Here is a 13295-nt window from a genome sequence, read left to right as displayed (position 1 = left end):
AATATTCATTTAACAAACTTTTTAAAGTGTCTACAGTGTTCTGGAATGTACTAAGTGCTGGGGCATAACGGTAAGAAAAACAGTTTCTGCTTAAGAGCTCAATCCTTCCGTGGGATTTACATAATACCCTCAGAAAGTCCAGATAATCTCAGCAATTGAAGGAGAAAATTATTTTTGAAAATTAAACGTCTCTATACTATGAGAAATAGTGGTGAATAACTTGACTTCCTGACTGCCAGCCAAGAACTCAGTGTACTTAGAAATCACTGCACATCAGAATATTCAAATTAATCATGTTCAAGGATATCATGTAATACAAGTAAGTATATGGTGTGCACATGTGACTCAGACACCAAGTAGTCTCTATTCTGTCTTTGAAAATGGATAGAAATAAAAGGCTTTTCTTCATCTGAAATATATAGAAAGTCCCCAAACTCTGTTTTATCTTTATACATTTCTGTAACTTAGTTTTTTGTCAGAAGAGAGATTTGATCCTAGTTTAGAAAACACAACTGTTTTAATACTGTTACATGGTCATTTCTGTCTTTGAACTGCATTGTCAATGACACTTCAAAAGAAAACTAGCTATGGGACCTGACACACACTTTAAAATGTCATCATTGAATCATGCCTCCAGAGTAAGAAGGAAAACCTCACAGAATTTTCACCCACAGACATAGACCATCCTGTTGCTCTGCTTCTCAGGCTCAGTGACAGTTTCCCATTTGTCCAAAAGCTATTTCTGTGACAGAAACATGCCTTCTCTTTATTAAGCAGATCTGGAGTTATAACTCTCTTCACAAAAAAGTACTGCTTAGAAGCTATCTCCTGGCCACAAGAAGTACAGACAAAATCACTTTCATCCTCTACTCTCCCCTCACACTGCTCCAAGGACTTGATTTCCCTTTTGAAAAATGGCTTAGTGATTAGAATGGAGTCAGGGTGTATTTGTAGAAAGGCAGATTAATGGTTAAACCGTGTCGGGACAATAATTGGATAGTGTTATAAACATCAGGAGCATGGCTCTCCAGTCCCAATGCTAGTGAGTGGCAAGTTAAAGAATCTATCTAGTATCAAGGGCCATGCTCCTCAATGTGCTTCAGTGAAGTAACTCATAGGTATATCCTTCTATTTTTCTAACCATTTCCCTATTTTTATGCTTCTTTTTGTGTAGTACTGAAAAAAGAATAGTTTTATAAATCAGACAGACATGAGTTTCGATCTTGATGCCACTTAATAGCTATATCAACTTGGCTTAAACTCTCTAAGCCTCAGATTCTTCACCTGTAAAAATGGGGAAGTGCCCTCAAGCAGGTGGAACGTAACTCCCACTCCTTAAGTGTGGGCTGTGTATCGTGACTTCCTTCCAAAGAATACAGTACAGAAAAGAGGACAAATAGATAACTTTACAGTGGAGAAATCTGACAAGTCCTCCCCCAAGACTGACATCAGCAGTGATGGGTCATGTTGATGGCGTATACCCTTGATACCATGTGATGAGAATGGCACTTTTCCTCTGTGGTCTTTTTCCCAAAAAAACCATAAACCCAATCTAATTATCAGAAAAACCTAAACGGAGGGTCATTCTACAAAATACCCTGACCAATACTTTCTATCTTGCCTACTTGTGAAGATCAAAACATTTTTAGTTATTATACGCTGTTAGGTAATTATATATTGTTCAGAATATACATTCTCATCCCATTGACGTCAGGCTTGGCCATGTGACTTGCTTTGACAAATGAAATGTGAGTGGAGGTGAAGCATGTCCTTCTGAGCTTCTGTCTTGTGATTTTGTCATGCTGTTTCTCCTCTGAAACCCCCATTAAGGCCTCTCTGTCAGTCAGCCAGAATCCTAAATGAAGGCAATAAACTGCTCAGTGGTGGCTGACCTGTGACAGACATGCAGCATGAGGCAGAAATAAATGTTATTGTTGTAAACTACTGAGATGTTGGAGTCATCTTTTTTTTTAAACTTCTTAAAATTTCTTTTTTTTAAAGATTGGTACCTGAGCTAATGACTGTTGCCAATCTTCTTCTTTTTTTTTTTATGTTTCCTTTTTCTCCCCAAATCCCCCCAGTACATAGTTGTATGTTCTAGTTGTGGGTCCTTCTAGTTGTGGCATGTAGGACGCCGCCTCAGTGTGACCTGAAGAGCGGTGCCATGTCCGCACCCAGGATACGAACCCATGAAACCCTGGGTGGCTGAAGCAGAGCGGGTGAACTTAACCAGTCCACCATGGGGCTGGCCCCCTGGAGTCATCTTCTGACAGCAAAACTGTGCTTAAAGTGAGGACCCGCTCTACTGAGTAATGAGGTTCATACCTTTTCCCCTTTTTCTCTCCCCTTCTCCTTCTTCCTCCAGTTCTCTCCCCTTCCCTCCTCCTCTTCTACCACCTTCTCCTTCTCAGGTTACACTTACTGATTTCTGAGTCTCTCTTTCCTCTAACAATTGTCTTTAGAGGAGCATTCCAGCTTCTCCTCTTGAATTTGCTCTTAGCTGTTGACATCACTTTCATTTTTCTAGTATTTTCAGCCAGAGGCACCAGTGAATGATTGAGGCTCAGATAAAATCCTTTGCTACTCATCTGCCTTGTTCTTTATTCCCTCCATATTGGTGTCCTAGTGAAATCAAATTAAAACTAACATCCAGAAACCCTTTGGATGGAGAAAGAAACCACCACAAGGAAAATTAGGGGTATTTTTAAAAAGGTTAGGAGGTGATTATAAGCATGTAAGTCTCATACTCACTTTTTTCTTTAGCACCACCTGCCTCCTGAATCACTGCCCAGTTGCCAGCTGCAAGTACTAGCTCCAAAGTAAGTCTGCCCAATTCCAAAATTCTGGTTGACTCAGCCAACCTTCATGTTCACCCAGGACTTACTTAAGCATCCAAAATGACTTAAAATGTAGATTTCCTCATCGAAAGATATCTGCACCTGGTAAATGATGCAAAGGGCAAATGGGCAGAAAGGGCTCCTTTTAATCATGCCCAGTTTCAATTTCACATGCATGTAACTTGTATGGGAAAATAATATCATTAGATTCATCGTAACTTCACAAAATCAACTATCCAATCAACTATCTTGCAGAAAGGAAATGTCCACAGCGCAAAGTCAGAAGGGATGAAGCTGTCAGACAATAGCAGAAGGAGCTGGTATTCTGAAGTCAGGCACAGTTTACATCAGCTTCAAGATGAATTTCATTGGCACAGAGAGCGAGCGTTGCTCACTGCCATAAGGTGAGCACACACAATTTTTTCTAGTCCAGTAAAAAAGATTAAGGGGTTTGATTTTCCTTCTCAATTTCAATCTTAAAATTCAGATTGCCCTCTAAGGAATTCATTTATCTCTCTTCTCTGAAGATATAGGATATATCTGCCCAGGCAGGTGCTCTGGGCATCTGGGAGCAAAATTTGAGGAGAAAGTCAGTCTGCAAGATAGTTGGTTGTTCAGATGTAGTCCACGTGCTTCCTCCATGAAAAGTCCTGTTGGTGCAGCTGGTGCAGGATTTAAAGGAGACTATTGCGCAGGGCTGGGTTGTTACAGTGGGAGGGAGAAGAACGCCATAGGGTTCAGGAAAAATGCAAAAGTTCTAGAAAAGCACCTGGTATAGGATACATTTTTCTGGTAAAAAAACTTAAATGTACAGTTCAGAAAGACAGAAAATTGTCCAGTTTATTTTGTCACAATTGGCAATTAGACAAAATTTGAATAAATCGGATTCCAAATCTTGTTAAGATCTGATGGTAAGCGGGATTCTATAGCTTCTAGAAAACTGATTGGGCAATTTTCACAATGTATAAGATTCTCTGCAGAATTTCCATTACTGTTCCTTTCCAGGCCAAGAAAGAGGGAGAGAAGAGGAGAGTTATGGATGGGACAGTCCACTTGGAAAACACTTAATTGCCTAACAGATTTTGTTTAATTCAGCAAACTGGTCCTTAATTTTTCTGAGCTCACTATGGAAACCTTTGCTGGTCATCACATTTTTATCTTTTCCTATTCCTTGTTCAATTGTTTTTGTTTGTGGGTGTGTTTTTTAGGTTATTTTATTATCTTGTTTAAATCTTATTTTTAAAGTTTCTTTTTGGGAGCAAGAGCCAATTTTCTAAAGACATTGTACCATTTTTGTGTACAAATTTCATAACACCGTCTTGATAAGGATGTTTTAAAACACATTTTTGAACACAACCTACACCATCTCCTTGAAGGCAAAGCAGGAAAGTCATATATTAAATATTCTGATCACCATGTACAATTGCTAGGAAGAAAAAATCAATAGAAACAATTAAAAGTGTGTCAAACATAATAAAAAGAACAATTACCAATCAAACAGATGGTTATCATCTTGACAGTTTGAGATAGAGGTTAAGCCCAGAAAGTACAGCATTTGAATTCATAAGAGAAAGGAATGCATTCTTAAAATATCACAAGGCAAGACTTTTCAGAATATCTTGTTTCACGTCTTGTTAGGACTTGATGTTAGGCACTCATGAAGTCTAAACTAAAATTAATGAATTGTTAATGTGGTGTACACTTGTGGCTAGGTCATTTGTAGAAAACTTTGTTACTTGGAAAACTTTAATATTCAAACATTAGCATACTACTTAAAAATATGGGGGATGGACAGAGCACTAATGGCCAAGGTGAGTTGCTTAGGGATAAAATTCCGTGGACTGGTTCTAGCTTCAAAGTCTGTATCTGGACAAGATCTTTGAATTGAAGGGGAATGGAAAAATACCTGAGATTTTGGGGTTATGGTGAATTCATTCTTTGCTGGAATGGGCACTAGACCACTCTAAGATGTTATTCATTTCCTCGTGTACTAAGTCTAGATGTTTCAGGTACTTTGGGTTATTTGATAAAGAACATAACATGTGCATAATGAAGAAATAATAAACACTAATATAAGTACATAGAGAAATATGTGTTCTGGACATTTGTCTTAGACAATAGTAGTAGTCGTATCACAGGACTGAGCTGTAAATTTGTTTAAATTAAATGTACACATTTTTGTTATTAACTTGCCTCAATGTTGGATCCTCTTCCCCAAACCCCTCTAATCTCTCTAAAAAACAAAGAAAAGAAAAAAATTCAGAGCTGTTTATCCAGTACCAGTACCCCTAAGTACTTATTTTAAAATCAGTTAAAAAGAAAATTCTAGGCTCTTATATTCCAATGGTGGGGTTTTTTGTTGTTTTTGCTTTTTTCCTACAGTAATGTCTTAGTTTCTTTCTTTTTTCCCCCTATTACTTTGTGTGACAAAGTTGACTTATCTTCATGTGCACCTTATTTTATTGTGATTGCTAGTTTTTAAGCATTCATCAGGTGATAAATTATTCCACTGATGTATTACAATCATATCTGAGGGCATGTCTTCCCCAGGAACTGTTCTTATGCTCCTTTATTACAACTCATTTTTTTAAACAATAGAATTAAGGATTTTTGCTAAAGGAACTTTGACTTTTGAGGGAATTTCTTTTAAATTTAAGACAAACTCCTTGACTATTTTTATTATCATTTTGATCATTACTGCTATTTCTCATGCAGTTTTATTTTTATAAATAAATTGCCTGGGATGGTGACTTTGGCTTCCCAGGAACCATTTATGCTTCCTTTCTGGTTTGTGTTAAGGTCATCAAACAAGTAACTCCAAATTAGCAAGGTGTTAGTGCATTAAATATGAAATAGGATTTTTTTTTAAAAGTGTATGTTAGTGGATGGCATCTGAATTCCTCTTAGGGAGACAAAAGTTTTTGAAAAGGAAACTGCCTATAGTGCAGAAGATGAGCACCGAGGATTATAGTCTGGAAGGAAATATATGGAAGTATTAGCTAAACCGTCCAGCATGGAAAGTTATTACAAATTTTGGGGTTTTAGTGAGGAAGAGAAAAATGAGAGAGAGATTAGTCAGACAGGAGAAGTGCTCAAATTATATGGCAGAAGACTGGAGTCTGCAGAGAGCCAGTTGGCGGATAATTCCTGCTAGCAGGCCTATTGAAGGAGTTTTAAGAAAAGGATTATCTAATATTCAGTTTTAAAATGTTTTCTATGCAATTTTGTGCTCTGAATCCCATCTTTCTTTGTCTTAAAACTTCAGAGAAGTCATCTATGAAAACAATTGACATCCTTTTGGAGAAATCAAGAAAAAGTCGTTGCCCCTCCCTGTTTTGTGTAAGACAGAGCAAAAAGAATGACCACTGGGGATGAGATGACACTAAGACTCAGAGTTCAGCAGGAATAGGAAATGAGAACTACTGATGTCCTTGAAGATGCCAGTTAGTCAAAATCTGTCTGAAGATAGGGTAGTGGGGAAAGGGAGTGGGTTTTCTACTTCCTGAAGGGATAGAAGGGTTGAGTTGATTTTAGGTTAATCTTTAAAAACAGTGTTAATTCGGTTGACATTTAGAATACACCTATAAGTGATAAATACAAAACCTATAAAAATTATTTTTGAAACAGAAGACGTTGCTATCAATGCAAATATGTTTTCTTTGTCATCTGACTACGTCATATACCTTATGTCCTCCATGGTGTGGGTTGGAAGAATATCGTTATCTTTTCAAAATGCAAACGCTGGGACGTGAAGAAGGTTAGTGACGTTCTGAAGGCCAATCTGTAAGTTAGAGGTGGAATGGAGCAGAATCCAAAACCCACAACTCAGCTTAGTTTCATGGTCTGTAAATGCTACGGCGGGAATAGCTGATGCCTGGCGCTTCACTAGCTGTGTGACATGGCCATGTATCTCAGTGGTGTCATGCCTCATTTTTGTTTTAATAAAAAAGTAAATAATAATATTGAATAGTTTTGAGGATTAAATGATATAAACGTATGCAAAGCATTAAGCACAATGCCTGCAACCAAGTAAGCATTCAGTGAGTGTTAGCATTATTTATTTGTTTTTTAAATTATTATTTGGAAAATAAAGATTTAGTATTAATAAAATTATCCACAGTCCTTTCAATTTCTATCATTCCAGAAAACATTGTCTGTAAACATTTGAGAAGGATGTTTGGAGCAGGATTTGAAAGCGTTCTGATTTTTCAGCCCACATCAATTTCAATCTCACAGACACTACAAATTTATACTAATTGTATAAGGTCTAAAGGGAAATCTCAAGTGACCCAGGGGCTCAGATCCTTCGACTCCTGCCCGTTGATTCTTACCCTGGGGCTGAGTCTGCCTGGGCTCAGGCATAATCTTCCACAGATGCCTCACAAACTGAGAAATCAATAAGAGAACCCATAGCAGCTGATGGTACAAGAGGCAAAGTCAGCGTCTGCATGTCAAATTATAATGCTGTGGCCCCACTTATCCCACAAAATTTTCTTTATCATTAAGATTTAAGTATCAAAGTTTAGGACTTCCTCCATCTTCTTGAATTTGGCTTATGTATCATAGATTAGAAACAATGAAAGGAAACTTTTATCATGTTAGAAGGCAACTCTTTTCTTAAAATTGAGAAAATTGAATCCCAGGGATGTTAGTGACTTGCTCACGTTCCACAACAAGTCATGGGCTTCTTTCTAATGAAGTAAAAGTAGAAGACTAATGCAGTCAGGTAATTGATTTGGGTTAAAACTTTATTGATGTCTAATTGGCATACAATAAACTGCATTTTTTTTTTTTTAGAAAGATTAGCCCTGAGCTAACATCTGCTGCCAATCCTCCTCTTTTTGCTGAGGAAGACTGGCCCTGAGCTAACATCTGTGCCTATCTTCCTCTACTTTATATGTGGGACACCTGCCGCAGCATGGCTTGACAAGCAGTGTGTAGGTCTGCACCTGGGATCTGAACCAGCGAATGCCAGGCTGCTGGAGCAGAATGTGTGAACTTAACTGCTGCCCCACCAGGCCGGCCCACTGCATAAATTTAAAGATTACGTTTTGGTGAGTTTATGTATAGACTCATGAAACCAACACCACAATCGACATAATGACCATACCCATCACCTCAAAGAGTTTTTTCCTGTTTCTTTGTGATCCTTTCCTCCTACCCCTCCTTGCTCTCTGCTACCCTCACCCCTGTTGTCCCAAAGCAACAAGTCCAGGGTCAAATATTATGTTGTTTTATAATACGAATTTTTTTACTTCAACATTTATACAGAACATCTTTCCTATGTGAAAGCACAACTTTACCTATTTTTAGGCTTCTGCGCCATGCACTCTCTGTACCCACTGAAATCCGGGGCTCAGAGACTTCTGCAAAGTTCCAGACTCATGTATCTAAGCATTCATGGGCTATCTCCATCTCCACCCTTGATGCCCTACAGGTATCCCCAACTTGTTACGTCCAAAGTTGAACTAATATCTCTGCCACTCCCTCAAACACACACAGGTAGGGCTGGGCATCTGTTTTGTTTTCTTTTTAGCAGGGAAGGATTCGCCCTGAGCTAACATCTATTGCCAATCTTCCTCTTTGTTTTTCCTCTCCAAAGCCCCCCAGTCCATAGTTATATATTCTAGTTGTAAGTCCTTCTAGTTCTTCTATGTGAGCTGCTGCCACAGCATGGCTACTGACAGATGGGTGGTGTGGTTCTGTGACTGGGAAACAAACCTGGGCTGCTGAAGTGGTGAGAGGGCCGAACTTTAACTGCTAGGCCGTCAGTGCTGGCCCAGCTGTATTTTTTTAAATCTCCCCAGGCAGTGCTAACATGCAGCTAGGATGGTGAACCACTGGCCTAGAGACTAGAACCGCAGGTCCTCAGTACAGAACACAAAGCCTCTGTGGTAATTCCAGGCCTACGTCTCCAGTCTGATCCTCTGCTACTCTGTGGCTGACACTTTGTACTCCAGACTCAGAATGCCTGCTGTTTATTGTTCTCGAAACATTTTTTCAGCCTTTTGCACGTTATGTTCCTTCTCTCTTCTGATATACCTACCAAACTCTTGTTCACATCTTAAGACCCTGCTCAAGCGGTGTCTCTTGGGTGAAGATTTCCCTGACCTCTCTATGCAGAGTCCATGGCTCATTCTTCTGCTTCCATTTTACCATGTATATTATTTCTATTATATATGGTGCATTCTATTATATTATTTATATTGCATTTATAATAATGACTCACTTAATTGATTATCTCCCTTATTGGACTGTTGTCAGACCCATGTCTTGTTCATATTTTTTGCACAAAAGGGATGGAGGCTTTCCTGTCTACTAGCATTTCTCATTTCCCCTCTTTGACTCAGTACAAATTTTTCTGATTTTGTAGGATCACTCTTTCTCCTATACATGAAGGAACTATGAGCATAGCTCAAGGGCATCTCCTACATATTATCTGTAAGAGAATTGCAGGGATTGGCAGCAAAAGCAAAGAAAGTCAGCAATCGAGAGAAAGACAGCCACATCCTGAATCACTGTTAATTGATCAAGTAAACAACACATATTTATTATGTGTCTGTTGTATGCTTGGCACTTACTAGGCATCCCAACATTACAACAACCTGTAATCTCTTCCTGAAGTTGCTAACTCCCTAGTTTGCTATCTTGACTCATATAAGGGATTGAGGTGTGTCAAGCATATTTGCAACTTGACTGATGAGCAAACAGAGAGCAAGTAACATTTACCCCCAAACCTTAAAATAAGAAGAATAAGGAATACGTTATATGAGTTATGTATAAGATCTTCTCCAAACTTCTGGCAGATGCCTCCAATTCCTCCATTAGAGTCTATTGTTAATATAAAGATTCGATGCTTATTAAAATGCAAATAACCTCAGAAAGGAAAACATTAAGTTATTCTTAATTAAATGTGCCTTCCTGTTAATGAAATACATAGGAGTAGATTTTTAGGAAGACAGAAGATGAGAATAAGAGGGAGCATAGAAAAGAGGTATTGGCAAGTGGGAAAAAGTTGAAGAATAGAATGCTGGGAAAATGAGCGATTCCACAAAGCTTAGACAAATAAGCTATGAATCATTGTTTTAGATGAGCAAAATTAAGGTAGGTTGTTATGTAAGGATAGTAGAATACTAAAATTTGGCTATTTCTAATAATTTTCAGAAATTTATGTACTAATATAAAAAGTCAAGATATACAAGAGTGGACAAATAAAAAAGTATTGATGATAAAGCCACTATGTCAGAGACAACCAAGTTATCCATAAGGATAGTTCAATAAATTATGGTATTTGCAAACATTGGACTTCAATGCAACCATTACAGATAATATTCTAGAACAGTATATGATTTCTTAAAATGTTATATGATAGGAAAGATATTCAGGATAAATAGTGAGGTAAAAAATTTTTATTATAAAATAACATATAATATATGACCCTGGATTTGTGAAAAAAAATACATCCATACACATATATACAACTAAAAAGGATCTAACCCTGATGTTAACAGTCCCTATCTTTGTAGGAGTTGGGAGAAGAGACTATAAACATTCATTTTAAGGAAATAAAAATTTTTTGCTTATCTATGTTCTTTAATTTGGTTTTGAATTGCAATTTAAAAATTATAAACTTTTTGAAGGAAGTCCAGGTACAAGTCATAAAATTCTACTGCATCCTGTCAGCTCAGGTTGGATTATTACTTATAAGGGAATATGGGGGTGAATATGTGCGAATGAGTACATGACTCCCAGCCCCGGTGAGGATTCTATAAAGAAAAGCACCAAAGTTGGCCAGAGGATCACTATGTGCAAGATCCTGCTATATGACAAAAACAAACAAATAAACCCAGAGTGTACACATAATTTAAAAATATTTAAAGTCAAATAATATGTGCAAGATGAACAACTCCATTTCTGAAAATAAACCCTGTGACACAATGAAAATTCAGGAATACTTGACCATTGAAGATACTTATAAGAAATGGTGCCAAAAGCCAAAATAGACGATATACAAATGTGAAGAAGATTCCACATGTAAGTGAAACTACATGCACCCTGCCTGCTTCCACTTCTGAGTCAGGGGAAATTAGCCATCCTAGACACACCACTAATGGAAACCATAAAAACTAAAGGTAAAATTCAAGAAAGATTCCATAGGAATACGTATTCTTATGACATTTAATCAACTTGTAATGCAGTTCATTATGTCCATCTGTACTTGTCTTATTTCTTCCCCTTCCTTCAACTCTGAGGATCAGATTTCGGGAACCCATTCTACTTCTCCAATAATTAATTCAAGGAACCAGTAGATCAGAGATTAAAATCTCCTCACATAGTCTTGGATTCTCTTTTTTTTTATTAAGCTTACTGAGTGTCAATGGCATTATAAAACACAGAAGTCTAACTTTTCCACTAACTCCTAAAATGCCTGCTGCAAGCAGAATCAAAATTAACAAAAGAAACAACTCAGAAATAATACAGTGATCTCTATGGTGCACTAACACTAGCAGGAATTTAAATGCCACATGCAAATATCAAGTGACATTTACAAAGCACATACCCTGTCGAATTCTTCTGGAAGCTAATGTGGTAATTACAGATTTTATACTTCCCAAGAAAATCACCATTGAGAATACAGAAGCCAGGAAAATTTCAATCATAGGGAAAAAGCCACAAAGAATTACTGAAACTATCACCTACTCAGATATAATGTTCTGAGAGTTGATTCTTATACTGACTGATGATCGTTTTTCTCCTTAAGAGTGGATGTGAAGAGTTTAGTACCTGTGTAGAATAAATATCCATATCTATATCTATACCCATATCTATATTTATATCTATATCTGTATATGTATATATATATATCTGCCTATCTGTATGTCTATCTCATTTGGGCTTCAGTCTGACATATTGAGTAAACTGTTGCTATGGAAAGTTAAAAATACCAGTTCTGAGGCATACCCAGTTTATAACCAGAGACCACACCTTAGCAAGCAAAGCCATACTCTAAAACAGTTCTCTTTAATAGTATGTTCTGCAATGATAGAACAACACGGTAGCCTCTAGCCACGTGTGGCTATTGAGCATTTGAAATGCGGTTGGTGTGACTGAAGAACTGATTTAATTTATTTTATTTTACTTTAGTTAATTTGAGTAGCCAGATTTGTCTATTCACTACCATATTGGGCAGTGCAGCTCTAGAGTAAAGAAGCTCATGAAATGATGGGGATGAAGTGTATCCAAGTAAGGAAGCTTCCATTTGCTTACCAGCTGCTTGCATATAAACAAGCTGAGCTGCTCTTCCTTTCTATAGAATTAAGCCATCCATGTGGATTGGTGACAGGGAAGAAAATGGTGGAGACACACAAACTATCTGGGATGCTTAGGATTGTTTCTTGAAGGTGGGACTGTATATCATTTATCTCTGTATATGCAATAAATCGCACAGCGTCTAGAATAGAATAGGTGGTCAATGTTTGTTTTTTAATATGTCGAATAAGGTGCTTCTGTTTATCAAAGTGGGAGACAAAGCCAGCCCTCTGAATTCTGTAGATATAAAACAAACAAACAAACAAACAAACAATTGACAGTGTTCTCTTGTTCATAATTTGCGTTAGACTAAACTTTGGCTATTTACACATACCCTGTAAATATTAATATGTTGAAAATCAGACATTTAAAACTTTATTACTATTGAACTATATAGAATGTCTTCATAAAAATACCTTCAGAAAGATTTGATTTAATTTTTTTCCATATCTGAAAAAGAAATGGCTATATGAAAAAAAATCCCCATATTGTGCAAAACTCTGAATACTTTATTATGTTGTTCAATTTATGTTCTAGGTAAGATTCCAAGTGCTTACTTCATCTTATAGCTTAGGGCAAGAGAAAAAGCTTATCTCAATTAACTGTCATGCTCCATTTTTGAGGAAAGCTATTTGTTTATTAGAAGGAATATGTACCTCTTGGTCTTGGTAGCCAAGAAGCTCTGAGGAACAAAATAGAAGGGATGGCTCATTGTTGGGAGACAGTTGCATGGCTTTCTCATGTTTCTTCGTGTCTTGCAAGTGAGGCACTAACTACTCTTTGTTCCAGATTATCTTTTCAAGAATGTTTTTATGGGGGCTGGCCCCATGGCCGAGTGGTTAAGTTCGCGCGCTCCATTGCAGGCGGCCCAGTTGGTTCGAATCCTGGGGATGGACATGGCATTGCTCATCAAACCATGCTGAGGCAGCGTCCCACATGCCACAACTAGAAGGACCCACAACGAAGAATATACAACTATGTACCGGGGGGCTTTGGGGAGAAAAAAAAAAAAGGAAAAAAATAATTTAAAAAATTTAAAAAAAAGAATGTTTTTAATGGCAAACAGCCTTGAACAGTAGAGATAGTGTTTCCCTCCAGAGCAGAGTCCAGGCATGCCTCTTGTCCATTATAAAAGACTTGGGTTCTCAA

Source organism: Equus przewalskii, chromosome 18 (assembly GCF_037783145.1).
Source record: "Equus przewalskii isolate Varuska chromosome 18, EquPr2, whole genome shotgun sequence".
Classification (NCBI taxonomy): domain Eukaryota; kingdom Metazoa; phylum Chordata; class Mammalia; order Perissodactyla; family Equidae; genus Equus; species Equus przewalskii.
This window is presented reverse-complemented; position numbering follows the sequence as displayed.